We start from the raw sequence: 21,114 nt of genomic DNA on the forward strand, positions 1-21,114 counted from the left end.
ACTCTCCGCCTCAATCCCAAATGACTCCACTGTTGGACACATAGCGCACTATTTAGATTTAGAGGCTGCTATTTGATGACTAGTCTCAGCTTTTAGGTGCCGGCCTACAGAGGTACATGCACCACCTGATGTATATTGTATGCTATAATGGCCACACATATAGATCTCTGAAGTTGGACATCACTTTGTAGTCAGGAACATGCCCAAATAAGGAGCTAAGCAGTTTTTCTCATTGGCCACCTTTACATGCAGCCTAATAATCCAACTAATAGCTCAGTCGGAATAGAATACGTCCATGTATACACCTCAATTGGATTACACTAGTCTAATTGAGGTCAATCGGAATACAATTTATATCTGATTGAACAAGGTGGGTAATCCTATAAATAATCCATTAAATAGAAGAATAATAACCATGTAAACACCTGTATCTGATTACATTCCCAATCTGAAAGTGTGAGTACGCTCTGCACTAGTGTGTTCGCATCATAGCGAAAGTTTAGAACGTTCAACATGGCGGGAGCAGAAACTGGTCTGCAGAGGAGACGAAGTTTACGTTTTGAACTTTAAAAGACGGCAGTAGGATGGGCGTCCAGCTTATGTGTCTTAGAACATGACGTCTTCCTCTCGTCCCCTTCTTCAATAAATACATGTGAAGTACGTTTTTCTGCTATAATTTTAAAGCCATTAAAAACACATGCACGGCTTACTGCTGCTCATTGCTGCTCATCTCACACTGACTAGACTCACGTGATGCTTGATGTCATGGTAACGTCTACACTAAGAGCATGCACCTAATTTTGGACTGGATTACTTGTAGTGTGCATGTAAATGAAGATTTTCCATCACATCGTTGAATAGAGTGCATATAAACACCTCAGTCTTAATCTATCAATGGAATGTATTCAATCAGATGGCAAAACTCTTTGTATGTAAACACAGCCAGTGAGAAAAATGAATGTGCAAAAAAAAAATGGATCTGCAAAAGTGGTCACTATAGCCCCCTGTGGGAAACAAAAAGCACAGTTTTCCCTTATACGTCACCAGACTCTGTGAACTACAAGGTTCTTAAAGAGAACAAATACATATATTTTTTCATCCATGTTACAAGCTAATGCAGGATCAGACTCACAAATTCACCCCGATTTTGACACAGTTTTGTCACAGCCGACAAATTTCCAGCGTTGACCACTAATGAGCGTCGGGAACGATGAACGGGTCTTGTAGTGTGACATGATTGAAGAACAGCCATGTGGCATCTGGGACGCACCACGACACCCCAGTGAAAATCTAGCATGCCAGAATTTTTTTGTATTTTTCTGCCTAGTTTGACGTCTCCTATGATGCATTCCTTGACGTTAACCAGCAGGATGACAGAGTGCTGTCTGGCACACATATGTAAACACGGCAAAGAGAAAGAGGGAGGCTGCTGTTGCTGCTGTCAGGTGGAACAACGAAACAGAGGAAAGGTTTGTTGAGCTGTGACAACAATACCCCTACTTTTTGACGTTTCCTCGAGGGAGTCGAGGGATGACATAAGATAAATATTGTGAGAAATAGCATTTATAGTGTCTGTTTACATACAGCGAACCTGGTAGCTAGCTACATTTATGTAATTTTAACACATTCATTACCTCAAGTTCTTTTTGAAGGACAGACAGCCCATACTGTCCTCTTTGTGACATCCAATAACATGTCCATGATATTTTTTCCTTTCTTTTCTTTTTCTTTTCAGAACACAAAAATCAGCCTCGCACATAGTGCTTCTGTAGCCACGACTTACAATTTTTTGACCCTCTTCCTGATGACCTATGAACTCATGCAAGAACCTGAACAATGAATGGTGACCGAGACATGGCACAAATTTATTGCAATATATTTACCTAATCTGACATAGTGACCATCGGAACAGACAAAAATATCATGTAGTCTGATCCGGGCATAACACTCCTGCTAAAATGGCTTAAACCCAGACTAAAAAATGGGGACTTAACTTCAGAGGTCCAAGGGAAACAAACTTTCCTCATGCTAAATGCTAGTCTCTAATCACCAAGCCTCTCCCTGCACACTACAACAACAACAAGCTTTCTGGAGCAGAGATCTCTGGATTTTAAAGTTCACACCATCCCACACCAAAAGTTAAACAAGAACTTTGTTTGAAGCAGTTCCTGGCAAGTAAACAGGATATCCTCTCGTGTTTGCTGACCACAATATTGCATGTGGGTCTGTTTTTGTTGTAGCACCTGTTAGACAATTGCTTGCTGCTACATGTCAATTCTTGGCCAAGTTGAGCACCACTCTGAAGATTTGTGAGATTTACACTATCATTCAATGCTGCGTTTGGGTGCTCTTTGGAAGGCTGAATATATCAGACGGTTAACTAGTAAATATGACGTCACTTTGTTCGGATGCTCATTCATAAGTAGGTCCGCTACACCGAAAAAACAGTGTGGGGATATAGAGAAAACATATCCTGCACATACACCGATCCGGCATAACATTATGACCACCTCCTTGTTTCTATGGTCATTGCCCATTTTATCAGCTCCACTTCCTATATAGGTTTGTAGGCACTTTGTAGTCCTACAATTACAGACTGTAGTCCCATCTGTTTCTCTATATACTTTGTTAGCCCCCTTTTACCCTGTTCTTCAGTGATCAGGACCCCCATGGACCCTCACAGAGCAGGTACTATTTGGGTGGTGGATCATTCTCAGCACTGCAGTAACACTGACGTGGTGGTGGTGTGTTAGTGTGTGTTGCGCTGGTCTGAGTGGATCAGACACAGCAGTGCTGCTGGAGTGTTTAAACACCTCGGTGTCACTGCTGGACTGAGAATAGTTCACCAACCAAAACTATCCAGCCAACAGCGTCCTGTGACCACTGATGAAGGACTAGAGGATGACCAACACAGTAGCAGATGAGCTATCGTTTCTGACTTTACATCTACAAGATGAACTGACAAGGTAGGAGTGTCTAATAGAGTGGACAATGAGTGGACACAGTGTTTAAAAACTCCAGCAGCGCTGCTGTGTCTGATCCACTCATACCAGCACAACACACACTAACACACCACCACCACATCAGTGTTACTGTAGTGCTGAGAATGATCCACCACCCAAATAGTACCTGCTCTGTGTGGGTCCATGGGGGTACCGACCACTGAAGAACATGGTAAAGGGGGGCTAACAAAGTATGCAGAGAAACAGATGGACTACAGTCTGTAATTGTAGAACTACAAAGTGCACCTATATAGTAAGTTGAGCTGATAAAATGAACAATGAGTGTAGAAACAAGGAGGTGTTCATAATGGAGGTGGTCATAATGTTATGTCAGATCTGTGTAAATCTAATAGAAGTGCATCAGTTATGTATTCTTTCACATTCACTGCTAGTTTAGCATTTTTTACATATGTAAAAGGTGCAAGGTCACGTTATAAGTAAACCCGTGTATCGTCTAGAATCCCGAGTTTACCAGTTGTTTGTGAGTTCAGAACATGCCTTCAACATGTGGTGGTAGTATGAGAGAAGACTGATTGAGGGAGGGGGAGAACTCTGAGAACTTGGGCTGGAGCAGCTTCTGCCTGTAGCTAGAAGGCCAGACTCCTCTCATAGCTGTAGCATGTAGGACTGAGAAACAGGGAGGAGATGGGGTGGTGGTGGGATTTCGTACACTTTGTCACAGGAATGGAAGGTGAGATTGTGAATTTATAGGGCGTTAGATTGCAAGAAGGAGGGGTTTCAGGCTTAAATACAACTTTGTCGTCCGCTCGAGTGCAATTTATTAGTGGAAAAACTGGTATTTCCCAGTTTCTGACACCACTCGAACACAGCATTAATGTTTGCAATTTGGCTGCAGATACATGCATAAAATGCTAGTCCTGTGCGACTTCACATATTTCATATGATTAGAAGGAAATTTTAGATATTTTCAGAGTGATGAACAGAGCTGTGCAGCAACAAGAATAAGTTGCTGTGAAAAAAAAAAGAATATCCAGAATATTTATATTCAATTTCTTGCTTTTACATAATAACTTAAACATTACAAAAACCTTTTGGTGTCTATTTTATAATATATAGATCTACATTGTATAAATAATTATTGTATATAAATGAACAAGAATCATTAATATGACAGGTGATTTCAAGCTTTTGAATGACAGTGCCTGTACTGCACTGCGTAGGGATTAAGAAGCCTGTTTGAGATTTAGCCTTTCTCTTTTTTTCTCTCCTTTCCCTCTGCCACTCGCTCCTTCCCTTTCTCTACTTGACCCCTTTCTGTCTCTCTTCTCTCTTCATCCCTCTGCCTTTCCTGATCTCCTACCTGTGTGCCCCTCCTTTTCCATCTCCCAGTCCATCTTTTTCTTCCCTCTCATTTCCTCACCCCTCGGGGAGGCCAGTGACAGCCAGTACAATGGCCTCCAACTCCCACCACACCAACATTACCACTGCCAAACACGCACACACACACGCACACACACACACACACACACAACTAAAATATGTATAATGCTGTGCAAAAGTCAGAGACCATCTATCATTTATTACATTTACAGTCACAACAGCCATTAAGTAAAAGTTATATTTGTGAGGAGAGTAGATATAAGATAATCCACTTGCATAAGGAAGGCCAAAATAAAAAAGAAATAAGTGGAAAACAGGAGTTTCCTCCTGACTGGAGCTCAAACAAATGAGAGAAAATGTGACTCTTAACAACCGTGTAAGACCTGGTAGACCACTGAAACTGTCACCATCAGATAAACAGAAATGTAAAGTTTTCATCTTCAAGAAAGAAAAGAAAATCATGCTCCACTCTTACTTCAGATCTGAAAAAACACAGGTGTTTCTGTCCATCCTTCTACTGTGAGAAGACAACTCAACACTCTGGGTGTGAAAGGATGTGTAGCTGTCAAGAAGTCTTTATTGTGAAAAGGAAATCAATACATGGGAAGAAAATTTGCAAATCAAACAAAGAAGCTGCTGGTGTTCAGAGAACAATGGACTGGCCACCCCCTCAACATCGGCCTCCAGAATTCAGCATCGCTGAATGTGGATTGTGAGAAACCGCAATGTAAGCAACTTCTTAGACTGAACTTTGGAGGTGTGTAAAATATCCCTGAAGATTTCTTTAAAAACTGAAATCAAGTCTCCTGAAAAGAAGGGAAGCTGTAAGAAAGACAAAGAGACACACTAAATACTGAAGAATGGGAGATTGTACTTAGCTGTTGTGACTTTTGTGTAATTTCCTGCTAAATATGTTTTATACTTTTTTCCTGATGCTGAAAAATGAATAACATCCCATACTTACTGGCCATTTTTGCTGGAAACTATATCAGTGAAGAGTGGTCTTTGCCTTTGGCCCTGTACTTTAGTCAAACGTCTTTAAGTGCTAATATCCAGGCTAACATTCCCTTAACTTTCTAGAGTAAGATCCTGCCTCCCACACATTCAGCCATCATGCAAACAAAAAGAGCTTAATGGCCAAAGACATGATTACAAAGCTGAGATTAAAACCCATCATCATCTCTTTCCTTCTAGACGTGGGGTTTGAACCCTGCCTGTGTGGGGCATTTTCTTGGCCTGTCTTGTGTACAGTCAGGCCAATCTCCTGGCTAAGACGGAGCTCAAAGGGAGCTCGTGGCCGGGCAAATGAGGCCGCTTTGGCCTAATATAAAGCTTTTGTGTTTCTCCGCTCGACCAAAAAGCGCTACTTTCTCCAGCCAGCGCTGACAGCTCCAGGTCTCAGTAAATTAAAGTTCACATCCTCAGACAGAGTCATGGCTGACACTTAGCGGCTTTTGTCCACCAGAAGCTTCAGAGCAACGCCAACCGACTCATAGCATACTAATCACGCGGGCTCTGAAATTTTAATACTCATTTGACACGCACAAAAGGCCATAAGTGTGTGTGTGTGTGTGTGATGGTGATCGTGGCGGTGGATTGAGAATGGAATAATTTATCATGTCTAATTAATTATTCTCAGTAACGGGGGGGTGTGTGTGGGGGGGTGTCATCTCCATGCGGAGCTCCTAACTTTGCAGCACGGTTAAAATGCAGAGACGGGCGGAGATAAACTCCTGCGGTCTTCTTTAAGCGTGGACAGCACCGCGGCTTATTTGAAGTCCTCTCTCAGCTCCGCGCCTTTCGCCACGCCTGTTTAACTCCCCCCTGCATTACCATTTAAATAAAACAGCCGACTAAATGACCGCTGCCCACTTTTAAGGCAAGTTTAAAAATGCTTTTCTCTCCCTCCGTCCACCAGACACTTCAAACAAGAATTTTTTTTTTTGGTTTGTTCCAGAAGAAGAGGTTTCACTGGAAAGACCTCCAAATAACCCTGCATTTTCATTCGACCAGTCGGGTTTTAATTATAGAGGAACCTCTGCCTTTCTCATTTCACAGAACAATCTGATGTTTTTTCTATGGAAAGTATGCATTATTTACATGCTATGATACCTCATCACTGCGAATGAGCCGTCAGTCATAATTTCAGCATAATCAGTACCGATGAATATTTCATCTGATCCGAATCTTCAAACTCAATAAAGTATTTAAAAGTCTTTGCTTCCTTTCTACCTCCAGAGAGACTATGCTAATTCCGACACAGTCTTGGGAGACCCATGCTGTTTAAACTAATCTCATCAGGGGCTCCATGCAGAAGCACCTTTAGGTTCCCTGCACCTCTACTTTTTAAAAAGATCCTTTTTTGTTGTATTATTTAGTCGTTAAACCTGAGATGAGCTGTCAGTCATTCTTAGTCATCTTTTGAAGCTGTAATGAAGTAAAATATAATCATGACACATTTCAACAGCTTTGTTTCAATCCACAAAACTTGACAACATACACTAGGTTGTCTACACTAGGTCTGTATACAAAAGTACTGGCAAAATTCAGGCTAGCTGGCTACTACTACTGTTTTTAGCTATGCAATATACTTTTGGCCATTTTTATAGATAATAGTATGTTACACAGTGTTGAAACCACATAAGCAAATCCTATTAGAGACTACAGAACAACTCAACTCAGTTGGAGGCAGGTGTGTGATGATTTAGGTGTGCAGTTTTTATGATGCTAATTGGTGGGTAAGCACTTTCATTACTTGTTGCTACACTCCTTTTCACTTTAGCGCAAAACTAAAGGAGCAAATCATGTCTTTGCTGATTGACTATATTTGGAAAAAAGGGAAAATTGTGTAATTTTGAGTCTCACCAAATAATTGCTTTAATAAAAGTGACCTTATTGGTCCATCAAATCTGAATAAATATTGTTAAGACTGAGAATTGAACCTTTCCCATATTTTATTTTAGGCCACTAAAATCCAAACAAATGGTATGAAAAGCCTATTCCTGCCTTTCTTGCCTATTCCTCTCTTCTCCCTCCTGTTTCTAGTAGCAGTATGTCAAAAAAATGTTCGAAATAATGACTTATTTTCTCAAAATATTAACTTAGTATCTTGACATAATTACTTGTTTTCTATATTTGAAATAATTGTTTTCTAGACTATGTTGAAATAATAATTCATTACCCAGAAATAAGTACTTACTTTCTTGAAATTTATGACTCATTATTTTGAAATAGTATTTAAAATCTAGAGGAAATAAATCATTATTCTGAGACATCAAGTCGATTTTTAAAAAAAAAAAAATACTCTATCAATGTTAATAAAAAAGTGATTGTTTTAAGATTAACATTTTGAGAAAATATGTCACTTTTTGAGATACTATGTTGATTTTTTAAAAAATTAGTCATTATCGGTGTTAATATTTTGAAAAGAAAAGATTATTTTGAGATTAAGTCAACATTTTGAGAAAATAAGTCATTGGGCCTCATTCGCCAGCCATTCTTACAAAGAAATTGCTTCTGTGAAGTCTCACAGTTTTCATGAAGATTCTGACATTCACCAGTGTTTTCTTATTTGGGATTTGTTCTTAGGTAAGAACAGAATCTACACACACAAAACTGCAAAGGTGTGAACAGTTCTGTGGTTTAAGAACACGTCATGAATCTGACGTAGACTTTTTCTTAGGATCTTCTCAAGAACAAATTTAAGAAAAACATAGGAAAATATTGGTAAATGAGGCCCATTATTTCCTGATACTAAGTCAATGTTTAGAGACAATAAGTCACTCTTTTGCGATATTAAGTCAATATTTTGAGAAGCAAAGGAAAAAAAAATGTTCTTCCTCTCCCATGGCAGGAATGGGCTTCCGCAGATCAGTCAATCAAGGTTTAAAAAAGCAGTTAAATTATTTCCTGCAGAAAGAACATATTTTCACAAATGAACACATGACCGCTGATATCACTGTATTAGCAGTTTAATTTCACACACATACACACAACAAAGTGTTTGCCTGGGAAAGGGGTGAGGTGGACAGCATGTGTGTATGCGTGTGTGTGGGGGGGTGGAGTGGGAGGGTGTTCTATCAGGAATACTAAGAAGGTGTGTTGATTAGCATAGCTGCAAAGCGAGGTCCTGTGACAGTGACATTAGCCGTCAATGTCAGCCTGCTCGGCGGTGCCTCAGTGCAAAGTGCCCCATTTGTGCCATAATTAGCTTAAACGCTCTGAGTATGAAAAATTCATGATAGCTTTGGATTTTTTAATTGAGGGAGCATTCTGCATTAATCGAAGTCATTTAGAAAGCCTCCTGCTCCAGACAGACAGAGCGAGCGAGCGAGCGAGCGAGAGAGAGAGAGAGAGAGAGAGAGAGAGAGAGAGAGAGAGAGAGAGAGAGAGAGAGAGATCAGCCTGCTAACCCATTTCCTTTGCAGTGAGCAGTTAATTCTAATAAGCCCAAATATGCCAGAATATAACACAGCTCAATCAAGCCCTGTCAATGCGCTGATACCAGCCCATAACAAGGGCAGAAAGGAAAATATGAGGCTGTCACGGGTAATAACCTAACAATACTGCTAACAAACACGCTCACACTTCCATAAACCTGCTTCCCACGATACTTCTAAATGAAATTTGTTTGGGTAAATGGAGGTTATTAATCAAACTAAAGAGCTGGGATATAAGGCCATTTGGGTATGCATCCCAGACTGATGGAGATCTAATGACTTAAAAGAACAGCCAGAAAATCTTTAGAGTATTCTCAGTGCCTTTTAAAGCCCTGCTCTGACAAATGAAACATCACAAAAAGACTTAATCAGAGAGAGATCACTCTGATATAGAGTCTACGGCTTTTTTTCCTTCTGTTTCCTCCTGCTCTTCTTCTTCTTCTTCTTCTTCTTCTTGTCTTCAAAAGTAAGTATTTAACCTCTTTCTCATTGAGGGCTGGACCAAATCAATGTGCCCGCATCAATATACCATAGCCATAAAAAAACAATTTACCCCAAGCAGATTTCTGCCATTGATTAGTCTCGGGACAATGGAGCAGCACTGCTGGCGAGGGTGCGTACAGGTTAATGGCATTTACCGGCCTCTCCGTGCTGAGAGCAAACGACCTTCCTTAAAAGATAATTACTACAACAACGGAGGAACAGCACGAGAAACAGTAAAGAACCACCAACTATTGGCCGCGGCGTCGCAGTCCACAAGCAGTGAAGATAAAATATCGATTCATTCGAACTTGTCATTGAGAAGAAATCGGTTTCGGTGCGGCGCAGCACGTGTCGACGGCCAAGAACAAATTTCAGCAAAGCTTTCAACCGGAAAGGCGCATTTTGTCGCCTTAGGGTTTTCATGTATAAATTTCATGTATATATATCAGAATGCATAAGTGTGTGCATGTAAGCTGCCACTTACAATCTGCCCCTATACTTCACTGTATTAACTGCTCTGCTGACTTTGCCACACACATACAAGTGTGCTCCCAACTGCGGCACCACTCTGGAAGAGCCCAACAGTTTATTATGTGCTGGGGTCCTGACGCATGGAATTTTAAGCAGCGTCCCGTGATCTTATTCATTTCCTCGTCTCCCCAGCCCGCCCCAACTGTGCAGTCTCCATCAATCTCAGGTTCTCTTCCAGCACTACTAGACCACCCTCCTCCCTCCAACCAACCTCATCTACCTGCAGACCCAGAGAGCAAGCAGCACTTGTAGACCTGTAGTTTCAGGACATGCTGTTGTAGTTTTGCACCCCCGAGGGTTAAGGTTACATGTGCTGCTACTACTACCTCGACTAACATAGCCAGGGGACTTAATTTCATTCTAAAACAGGTTTGCAATTCATGACTAAAAATATACAACCCAAAAAATTCAAAGGAACAGACCCCCAAACGAAGCTAGGATAACTGTAATTCATCAAAATGTCTTAAGCAGACATTGACCAAATAAAAGTCACACTAGCTACAGGGGCATATCCGAAGAGAGGTTGGGTGGGCCATGTGACCTACTCCAAAGAATCCAAAGATTCAAATAGTGTCAAAAACCCATTCAAATTAAACCACTATGTACCTTTAACATAAGCGCATATTCTTTGCCATATCATTTTGGGGACGAAACAGCTTATCGATAACTTGATTAAGTTCATTGTTAATGAAATAACCTAACTAATATTGTCATAGTAGCCTTAGCTGTTACAATTCAGCTTCTCTATACAATAGAAGAACACTTATTGGTGCTATATAGAACACTTTTTCTTGCTAGTTCAGTTCATTTTATTAGATGTTCACAGGTAGTTAGCTTGCCGACTTCATTACAGCAGCTGCAGCAAATGAATTAACTACACTATCGCAGTCTCAAATAATTGCCAGGGTCTGAAATTAACACCCAACGAGTGCAGATGTATGTCAATTTTCTGGATAGCACTAAGCTAGACTCGGAACTAAAGTCTGATATACTGAAACTGTGCTCTTAAGGCTCCAGACATCATCCAACTGTTAATACCTCCAGGTGATGTCATTAGGAAACATAATATTAATTTTCATAGCTATGCTGATGACATGCAATTACACATTTCAATTCCTGCTGATGACCAAGTCTCTGTATGCAGGCTTAACAGCTGCGTGTCAGATATTTCTCAGTGGATGACACAAAATTTACTTAATAACAAACAAACTGAAACAATGGCACTTGGTAGTTAAACTCAGAGAAAAATGCTTTATGAGAAGCTCAGTTCTTTAGCTTCGTATACCAAACCTGCAGTGCGAAACCTGGGTGTGATCTTTGACTCTGAGCCAGTAGTAGCTTTTTATCTTCTGAGAAATATTGCTGAAATTCAGTCTTCAAATAAAGACGTTGTTCATGCTGATGTTGTTGTTGATAATAATAATAGTAATTATCATAGTAATCATAATAATAGTAATAATAGTAAATATTATATTACAATGTAAAATCTATGCAATGCATTACAAATGATAAAAGTGCACGAGTCAACTTGACACTTAAAATAGCGGTAAAATATACAGCTGTAAAATAACCTAGCATACAGCACACGTTGTATAATTCAGAAACCTTTTAATTGCCTTTGTGAGTAGCCCTTGTTCAAGTCACTCTTTTCTTTATGTGGATGTTGCAGTTTACAGTGACTGCTAGGAGGCTGGCTACGGCCTGAGCTAGCTACCCAACTACGGTCGTGTACACTTCTCATTAACATGCCTCCTGGGTAATCCAATCATAAGCAACAAGCACAGTCTCGGAGACGCACTGTGATCCGATCACTCAAACCTTTTTCGGAGACGTATATGACTTAACATCTGTAGTGTGAATGTTACAGCATGTTGGTGTGTCTTCGACAGCATCAAAGAGCTGCCTAAATCAGTTGTGTCATCACAACAGAGAAGAAAAAATATACTACGCACCTGCTTTCATCTCCTCTCCCATTTTTTTGAAGTTGCATTAGCAATCCAAGTGATCTAACCCATTGTAACAGCCCTTACATTTACACAAGCAAGGACTCGCAGGACATTTCTGCCAAACAATAGACGAGAGGCTGATGTCACATATGTGAGTAGTGCCCTTCCTGCAGTTGCTTAATCTGACCACATACAGTCACTGGAGACGCATTTGAGACACATGGAAACGGCAAATGTAGAAAGATGTTTGTCTCACGGTCCAATTAATACCAAGTGTGAGCAGGGCCTAAGCGTTATGCTAACATAAGACGTTAGCTGGCACAAGTCTAATGATATCATGTCCTGAAATTGAGTCTAGAACTGCTGCTGGATCTCTGAACCCATTCAAACTAACTTCATTAGGGGACTCTATACCAAAGCACCATTGGGTTAACAGGAGCCTCTTTAGGAAGAGGACAGAACGATTTATTATGTAGATGCTGAACTGTCTGTGGCTCTGCTCTGTCAGTGCTTTTAAGGTAATGTTATTGGGGGGGTTACCCCAAGCAGGGGGTTTAAGTTTAGATTTAAAAGTGGAGACAGTGTTGGCCTGTTGAATATGTGACGGAAGAGAGTTCCAGAGTCGGGGAGCCAGCCTAGAGAAAGCACGGTCACCGTACCCATGTAGTTTGGAAGGTGGGACAGTGAGTAAACCAGCAGAGGAAGACCTGAGAGTGCGAGTTAGTTTGTAGGGGATAAGTAGATCAGAGAGGTAAGAAGGAGCAGGGTTATGTAGAGCTTTGTATGTGAGGAGAAGAATTTTGAATTGTATGCGGTATTTTACAGGAAGCCAGTGGAGATGTTGCAGGATGGGTGTAATATGCTGATGTGCACGGGTGCGGGTGAGAAGGCGAGCAGCAGAGTTCTGTACCATCTGGAGTTTGCATAAATGGGAGGAGTTAATACCAGCAAGTAGAGAGTTAGAATAGGTTCTGCATCTAGCAGCATCTTTAGGTTCTCTGTAGCACCTCTACATTTTAAGGGAACCTTTTTTGGAGGGGGGGAATAATTATATTGGAATGACTGTCCCAGCAGACACCCAACCAGACATTCCCCCACTGGAAGATCTCCATGGGGAGATGATGTGTGAGTTGCACTGCTCATAGCTTGGAGGATGATGCGTGAAGCCCCCCTTGTTGCTGACTGCAGCGGCTGCATGATGGACGCTGGGCTGGGAGAAAGGGGAGATTAAAGACACCCGTGTTCAGCACGTGTCTAGTTTCAGTAAGATGCTGAAAAATAGAGCTCGGAGTCGCTGGGGGTTCCAAAGGCTTTTTTTTTTTTTACCAGAATCGCTCTGATACATCCCTCACCGCAATCTCTTACTCCTCCGATACATCCATCTCTTTTTCCTCTTCTCCTCTCCCTCACTTTTGTAAAGGTAATAGCGCTTTTCAGTCATGAGAATCGGACCCGGGGGAAGTTGCGGCTGAAAACATCCAGCAGTAATAACAGTAATGGTCTGCGTAAAATTGGCCATTTCTTCGCATTTTAATAGTAAGCGACTGTATTGTAGCAGATCTCTCATCTAATGCACGGTAGTACCACCACCCCAGGGGAAGGTGATGACTATACGTGCCTTTTCCGATGCATATAAAGTCAGGAGACAATGAAGACCCCCGATCGACTGGCGCAATGAGAAAGAAAAGTTCCACCGCCATTCTTTCCACTCAATTTAAATGTGCTGTTCAGCACAAAGGATCTCGAGAAGCGATGGGGTTCTATAGAGAAGAAACAATGCTATTAAAAGGAGAATAGAAACTGCTGCAAATAAAGCAGCATCTTTTGTGACCTTCATGGCATTTCACAAGAAAAGAAAAGCAAGCTAGAAAAAGCATCCCTGTAGAAGCAGTTAAAGCATTTCAGGGCTAAGCTAAACGTAATGGATGCGGTGGCGGTGCTGCAGAGGAACAGCGTGTTCTGAGCAGCCTCTCTCTCTTTCTCTTTCTCTGAGCACGTATGGCCCTGCATGTGCTGGCCCACAGCGCCAGCTTCATCCATCATTACTATACTGAATCATCTCCCTGTCAATATCCCTCACTGCAATACATTACCGCCATGTGGACACTGTTAGCGCTAATGACATTCAGCAGTCCCCTTGGGCAGAGAGAGAACGATAGAGTGAGAGCGAGAGAGAGGAAAAAAAAAACATGGAGACTGCAAAGGTATAGTCCATGTTGCAAAGGCTGCATTCACTCTCAAAAATTAAAGTGCCAAAAAAGGTTGGAGCGAGACCATAGAAGAACCACTTTAGGTTCTCTAAAGAATATTTCAGGAGTTGGTTCTTCAAGGAAAGCACTTTTGTAAGATATATGTGCGAGTGTGAAGAACCTCTTTCAAGATTCAAGAACCTACTTATAACAAAACCGCGATATACATACTGATGGTTTTTCATAGAACCATATGTCCAAGCCAAGAAGGAACCTTTATTTTTAGATGTGAAGCGTCTTATGGACTTGACTTGTAAGTAAGGCCGTAAGTATATAATAAGCAAGTAAGTGAGTCACTCACTCACTCATGTTTAGCAGGTTGTAGATTCTACACAAGAGGCTGCTATGAGCACTCAAATAGTTTTTGGTGCTTCATAAGAATGGTACCTTGCATCAATGACACTAGTAGTGGCCAATACGAAAAAATGTTAGGGTTTTGGTGCATATTACGATATATTTATATATTTTTAAATAAAGCCATCTTGTAAACCTATTTTTGTAAGCTATCAGTGGCTTATATGCTGAAATGTTTTAATAAGAACCATTTTTAACAACCAAATCAAACCTAAAACATTTTCATTGTCCAAAATAGTAAAAACGAAACTGAACAATTTACAGATAACCCTTCTAACACTACGCTCACACAGGCCTAGCAAAATGGTGCTAAATGTTGTTCCAAGTCTGAATTTCTACAAGGCTGAAGTTTGCTTTCTATTTAGCAGCATTTTGTTCAAATTTTCTGTTCCACCTTAAATGGAGCAACAGCTACAATCTGGCACCAGTACAGGGGTCTGAATGTAACTGCCCCCATTTAAGGTGGAAAAACCCATTCGAATAAGAAGCCAAGTTTGACTTATACGTGCATCTCATATACTTGTGCCTCCACAGCCAGACACTCACTCACATTCACACTACCAGTACCAGCTAGTCTATGGCTGTTAGCACAGACAAGGCCGAGAGACCACAGCTGATGCTGTGTCGTAGTCAGGCGGCTCCTGAGCCAAGCCTCTTCAGTCTGGTGTCCATGTTAAACTAAGGCTTTCCCCAGAAGACTTGCCATTCCTTTATATCCACTGCCTCAAAAACAAAGTGGACTTCTACAGATGCAACAGAATAGACAGCAGCGGATGATCGAAGGACTGCTGCGTTTTCATTTGAAACTCAACTCAAGGGGCTAATGTTAGCATGGTTTGCACTGTTTGTACATCTCGTTATCTGTGCTTGTTTGTGGTGTACTTATGTAACGGTTCTGACAAAGCTGATACCTGAGAGAGAACTTTGACCGGTATGCCACCCACTACTTAATCGACTTTCTTCACAAATTGCAAGTGAAACTGAAAATGCATTAAACACATTTTGCAATTTTTGCTGCATAACAGTTTTCATCAAACTGACTTTTGAACATAAAAATGCTTCACACAACGTGATTTCCTGCAAAAGCTGCTATCGTAAGTTTTGGTTTATCAATAAAAAAGTTGACGTTTTCATCTCTTCTTTCATGTATGTTGCAACTTGTAACTTTGGCTTCCCTGATGTCCCATACGTTGCTGTTAAGGAAATTTTGTTTATTTTATTGAAACTGTTATGATCACATTTTTTCTGCCACATAAAGATTTTTGAGCTATTTCTATTGAGAAAGCCAGCAGCCTTTTCTGGACATCTCGCTCTTCCTTTTAAAAACATTCTTGTCTCTTCATCTGTCCAGCTAGACCGTCCCACCTTGCTGTTTGTGCTTGTTGTGAGGGAAATCTGTCACTACACTAAATTTATGCAAAAATGCATTTTCTATATAGGTTTTCACAAAATTTTAGACTTAAACAATTTTTCCACCAATGTTGAACAGAAAAACATGTCGACATTTATTAAATATTTCTGATAAATTCCATTTCCACAGCCTATATCAGTAAATATTTTAAAGCATAAAAATGTTCTTCAAAAAAAATCCTTTGGATGGAAACCTATTATTTTTTCTTCAACCTGAGCGTTGATAAGCTCTCAGAACGTACTTCCATAGCAAATAACAAAAATATAATACATGTGAAGAACAAAGGAAGGCACTCTTAATAATTTTAAATTCAGGTTCCAGCAAGCGATTCATCATCCTTTTTCTTTTTTTCATTCAGTCACCTTATATAACTCCTTATTTACAATGGATGTTTGACATCATGGTACATTATAAGAGCACTCAGTGGCTCTGTGTGTGTGTGTGAAAGTAGCTGGGTGGTCTAATATTAACTCCCTGCCTCCCCAATAAATCAGACAGCCCAGTGTGCTTATCTCTCTTTGACACTCAGATCAATCTAGCTTTTAATCCCGAGCCCTCTCGCACTGTGCCTCGCCTCGACGCCACACATCAAACACACACCATCTCGCTTACCACAGCCTGCGTGCGCGTGTATCCAATCCAAAGTCAAAGCCGCCAGATGAGGGAGAACTGATCCTCCACATAATACACACCAAATAAGTAAATACAGCGAGAGCTGTCTGAAGCCGTCTCATACACTATTAAACATTCTCAATAAAGGAGAGACGTGCTGATTTGTAAATGATAGAGTGGACAGAAGGGTGGGGGATCACAAGATTCTTGTGTTGTCTTTCCAAGGCTGCAGGTGGATTTATAAGCACTGGGGAGTGGGAGTTGGCATGGAGGCAGAACACGCTGCAAATAGTCAAGGATGCTAAGACATTAAGAAAAGGTCATTCACTGCCTTTAAAAACTGCCACAGTCTGAAATTGTTATATATTATGGATACATTTGTATCAGTGGATTCCCCAACAGCCCTGTGTCTACCAGCCTTTCAGACTCAGTCTTTTCATGTTCTGTTTAGTGCACTGTAGCGCATGTCAACCAGCCACTTGTAGAGCACTATATGTGTACATACACACACACACACACACACACACACACACACACACGCACAAATACATGGACTATTCCACTGAATTAGTACAAACTGCAGTGACATAGTAAAAAAGAAAATAAGAAAAAACAGTTAAATATTCAGAAATTAAGACATTTACAATGATTATAACTGATTTAAATTTAGACGTTCATAGAGGTAGTAATAAGCTAAATATACACTAAATCATCATTTATAGGCCACTTTCTATTGGAAGGTGGCTGCCCAAAACCCTAACCCATAAACTTGTGAAAAAAATAATAAATTTAGTATTTATTTATTTATTTTCAAGTGAAGCTGAAAGATTTAGAGTTTGATTTTAAATAACAAAACTTTTTTGTTTTGGGGGTGACATGGTTGTTCTGGTAGTGACAGAATGGAATATTCAGTCATTTATTTTAATAAAATGCACATGATTAAGGTTTAATTTAGTGTAAAGCAGTGTGTATGTGTAAAAAATAAAAATAAAAAAGGAGATACATGGTTTGACTACAGAGCTTCGATATGGTGAATGCACATACAACTTTTCTTTCAGTTTCTTGTGTTCACATTTATAGTTGTGTAACTGTAGTTAACTGAGGCCTCTCTGAGCTGAGCCGCATAAAATGCAACATAATATAAACACTTTTAAACGCTGTCATAAACGGGCCATACGTTAAGCACTCAAACCCTCATGTGTTATAAAAGGCATCTTTGTAAGAACACTTTACCTTTGAGTTTCTGAAGTAAATTGTGACATCTAATAAATTAACAGTGGGATAAAGCTTTCCTTGAAGAAAGCCAAAGGGAACACTTAAACCCATATTGGCTGCTCTCAGCTACTCTATACAATTTGATACCAGGAGTGCTTTTTTAGAACAACGGCCAGAATTCCACCTTCAGAACATAAACCAGCATTCCAAGACACATTAAAGTGGCTCTAAAAACAAAAGACATCCGAAGTCCTGGTAACCTACTGCCTGTAAATGTACACGGCAAACAGCACAACAGCTGCTGGCCTTGGCCTTGTGCATTTACAGCAAGTGACTAAAAAAAAAACAAAAACACATTCAAGTGTGGGTCACAGGTTTCAATGTGTATGTCATCCATGCTATTTAATATGGGGTTAACAAAACACATTAGGTTCAATTTGATTTTTGAAATTTTATTTTATTTAAAAATGTCTTGAAACACCATGAGAACTACGCTGTTTGAGCCCAGTCTTTGATTTTTATTTGTAGTTTGAGTATGAGTTCTAAAGGAAACTTTTTCCAGTAGCTGCAGAGCCTGCCCTCCAACAAAACAAGCTCAAAAAATTGCAACCCCTACAACTTTTATGTATGATCAGAAAAAAGCTGTCATTTAAGTATAAGCCCCTCCCCATCCCCTCCCACTTTACTCTGACATTAGCCACCCAGATGTCCAGACATTGGTTTCCATGAGACACTGCTGACAGAGATTGACAGGAATATTAGTAATAGTTTACAGTTTCTATTCTCCCTCATATACTTGATTTTGTACTGAAACCGTTACACACCACTGAGATATCTGACTGATTCAGTTCACAGGTATGAGGAACATACACAAGCAGGCAAGAAAGACAAAAGGACTGGATGACCCCTGAGAGGGTTCTTTTATTTGTAGAATAAAAGTCTGAATTTATTCTGTTGATCTGTACATAGGACAAGAGTACTTGGACTGCAGCACACACACAACAAACTAATGCTGACCGGCCACGCCAGCCGCGCACCGGAGAGGAGTGGGCCTGGTCGGTGAGGAAATGGTTTTCTTTTCTGGTTGTCTAAGCCTGGCAGGAAGCAAAAACATGAGGGGCAGCAAAGGCCTGGTTTATCACACCCAGTTTAAGCCTACAGTTACACACCGAAAGTTTAGATAGAGCCTCTCTGATCAACTTAAGTGCATTTTCCCATGAAGAACCCGAAGCTCAGTCCAGGTCAGAGAAATCAGGCGGAACTGTCAGCCCTTGCCTTTGGATTGTGGTGCTAACGACAACTCAAAGGAAAGGACATTCACCACATGCTCTCCTTTATCTGAAAAGATGAATCCTGCAAAAGCAGGAAAACCCACAAAACCCACCACCTGAAGAGAAAGCATGTTCACAGTTATTTTAGAAGACATTCGCTATGGATGTCTTTCTGAAAAATATCGGTAAGTACATATACATAGATTTCTAGATATTTATTCAGCAGCAAGAATAAAGATGATGAAAGATGCGAAATGTGAAATGATAGGACGGAGAGTTAAATGCAACATGGCCAATTCCAAACAATATTTGTTCTGAGGTCAATTCATTACGTTCAGGATACATTTCAGTCATATCATCTGATATGAGAAGAGGTTATCCTGAACTGACATCTTGAAAATGTTTGGTTTAAAATAGATTAGCTTCCAATTCTCATGTAAACCCAGATGGGAAAAAAAATCTCATTATTGGTGTTTTTGCTGGGAGATCTTAAATGTTAGATGAACCACATTTTGCTATTATAACTATGGAAATGCAAATGCGGCTAATCAAACTAATATGTACAGAAAGCTAGTAAGGTAAAGACTATTAATAAGAGAATTGAGAAGCAAACCTTTATCATTTTATCATCAAACAGTTTTAAGAGATACACTGTCTTTGGGAGGGAATAACTTTGGTAAGTCATACAAACCCTCTACAATACACTGCAGAGTATTGCGATACCTAAAATATATTCTCAATATAATCATTCTCACATTGTCTTTCTGAGGAGGTAACTATAGTGTAATTGGATCGGTTCATTGCTGAGGACCACGTTACTCTAAGACACGACTGCCCAGTACGATTCAGGTAGGTAGACTGTGTGGACTGGCTAACATACTACAGCATTCGATTTTGCTGTTATCGAACGATGATCCAGAATAAACTGCATATACTATTTAACAGTGATACAGCGATGTCCTGTACATAACTAGTAATAGATAAGGTTATATGGAGTGAGTGAAGTGATTAGCAAGATACATTTGTGTCCTGATTTCATCTGATATTAAGTAGAAAGAACTGGCTTTTGATCATGTGACACCAAGTGACATCCACCACAGTAAAAAGTAGCACCGTTTGAGGTAAATGACACACGTGTGCTGGTAGCACCATCAACTAGAGAAAACCAAAGCAATACAGGATGAACAAGAAATCTGATTTACTGCACGAATGGAATTGATACAACCACAGAATTAGGATGAGCAGAAGATAAAGTCCTACGCAAGTCAGGCAGACTGAAAGGAGGCTCTAAAATAATCGTCTCAAGTCTGAATGCACACCGTTCATTCAAAAGAGGAGACATCAATAGGATTCTTTTAAAAGAAAAGTGCAATACAGACTTATTTATTTACAAATCTGTGCACGTGTTTGTTGAGTGAGGTCCTATGAACGGCGCACACAACTAGAGACATGAAAAGCGATGAGGTAGGATTGTGATAGTACACGTATCATTACTGCCAAAGAATCACCTGAACTGACTGATTAGGCTTTTTTAATTTATCAAAAATACTTTTCATTACGATAAAGCTGAGTTGAAAAATTAATTGCTTTGAGCTGGGCCCTGAAGAACTTTAACATGGACTGAGAGGAGCGATACCTGACAGAAGTGAAACCCGCTAAGTGTGTATAATGACGGAAGTGTTACAGTGGAGTACTGGGCAGCTTTGCGTAACATGTGGATGGGTCCTCAGCAGCTGACTGACAATCTCTCTAAGTGGGTTTACAAAGCTGGCCGAAAGCAGTACTACGCTCTATACATGTAGATCAGCTTGTTTTGTTTTTGTTTTTTTGTTTTTTTTGCCTTTTTTAATAATTATTTTTTTTTAAGTATTCTTCCCGTTCCCCTTTTTTGGCATCAGAAATAAACAAAAATAATCAAAGGATGACAAAAGAAAAATATGATCGAATAAAATATGATAAATTCCATTTAAAACAACAGTATGCACAAACACGCCATCGAAAGCTTAATGCTCTTCTGATATGAAACAGAGCGCAACAGGACCATGGCGATCTCTATGGAAACTGGAGTACAGTAACATCTCATACTTCCATAGACAATTTAAACAAAAATATATTTAGCCTCTGTTTTTTTTTGAGCTTAGATAACTCTGGACAATAACCTTGGCAAGGGCCATTTTTGTGCAAGTTCATATCAAGCTGACCGATTACCAGCTTTTCAACTCCACATTCCACTTTGGCTTATATTCAACCCACCACCCAG

General features: G+C 40.1%; 1 protein-coding gene across 1 annotated transcript in view; it reads right to left on the bottom strand.

The window, feature by feature from the left end:
* The window catches only part of agbl4 (ATP/GTP binding protein-like 4), a 484,349-nt gene that overhangs the window by 89,970 nt on the left and 373,265 nt on the right, over positions 1–21,114 (bottom strand). The window lies entirely within an intron of this gene.

The sequence above is a fragment of the Colossoma macropomum genome, unplaced genomic scaffold, assembly GCF_904425465.1.
Source record: "Colossoma macropomum unplaced genomic scaffold, Colossoma_macropomum, whole genome shotgun sequence".
NCBI lineage: Eukaryota > Metazoa > Chordata > Actinopteri > Characiformes > Serrasalmidae > Colossoma > Colossoma macropomum.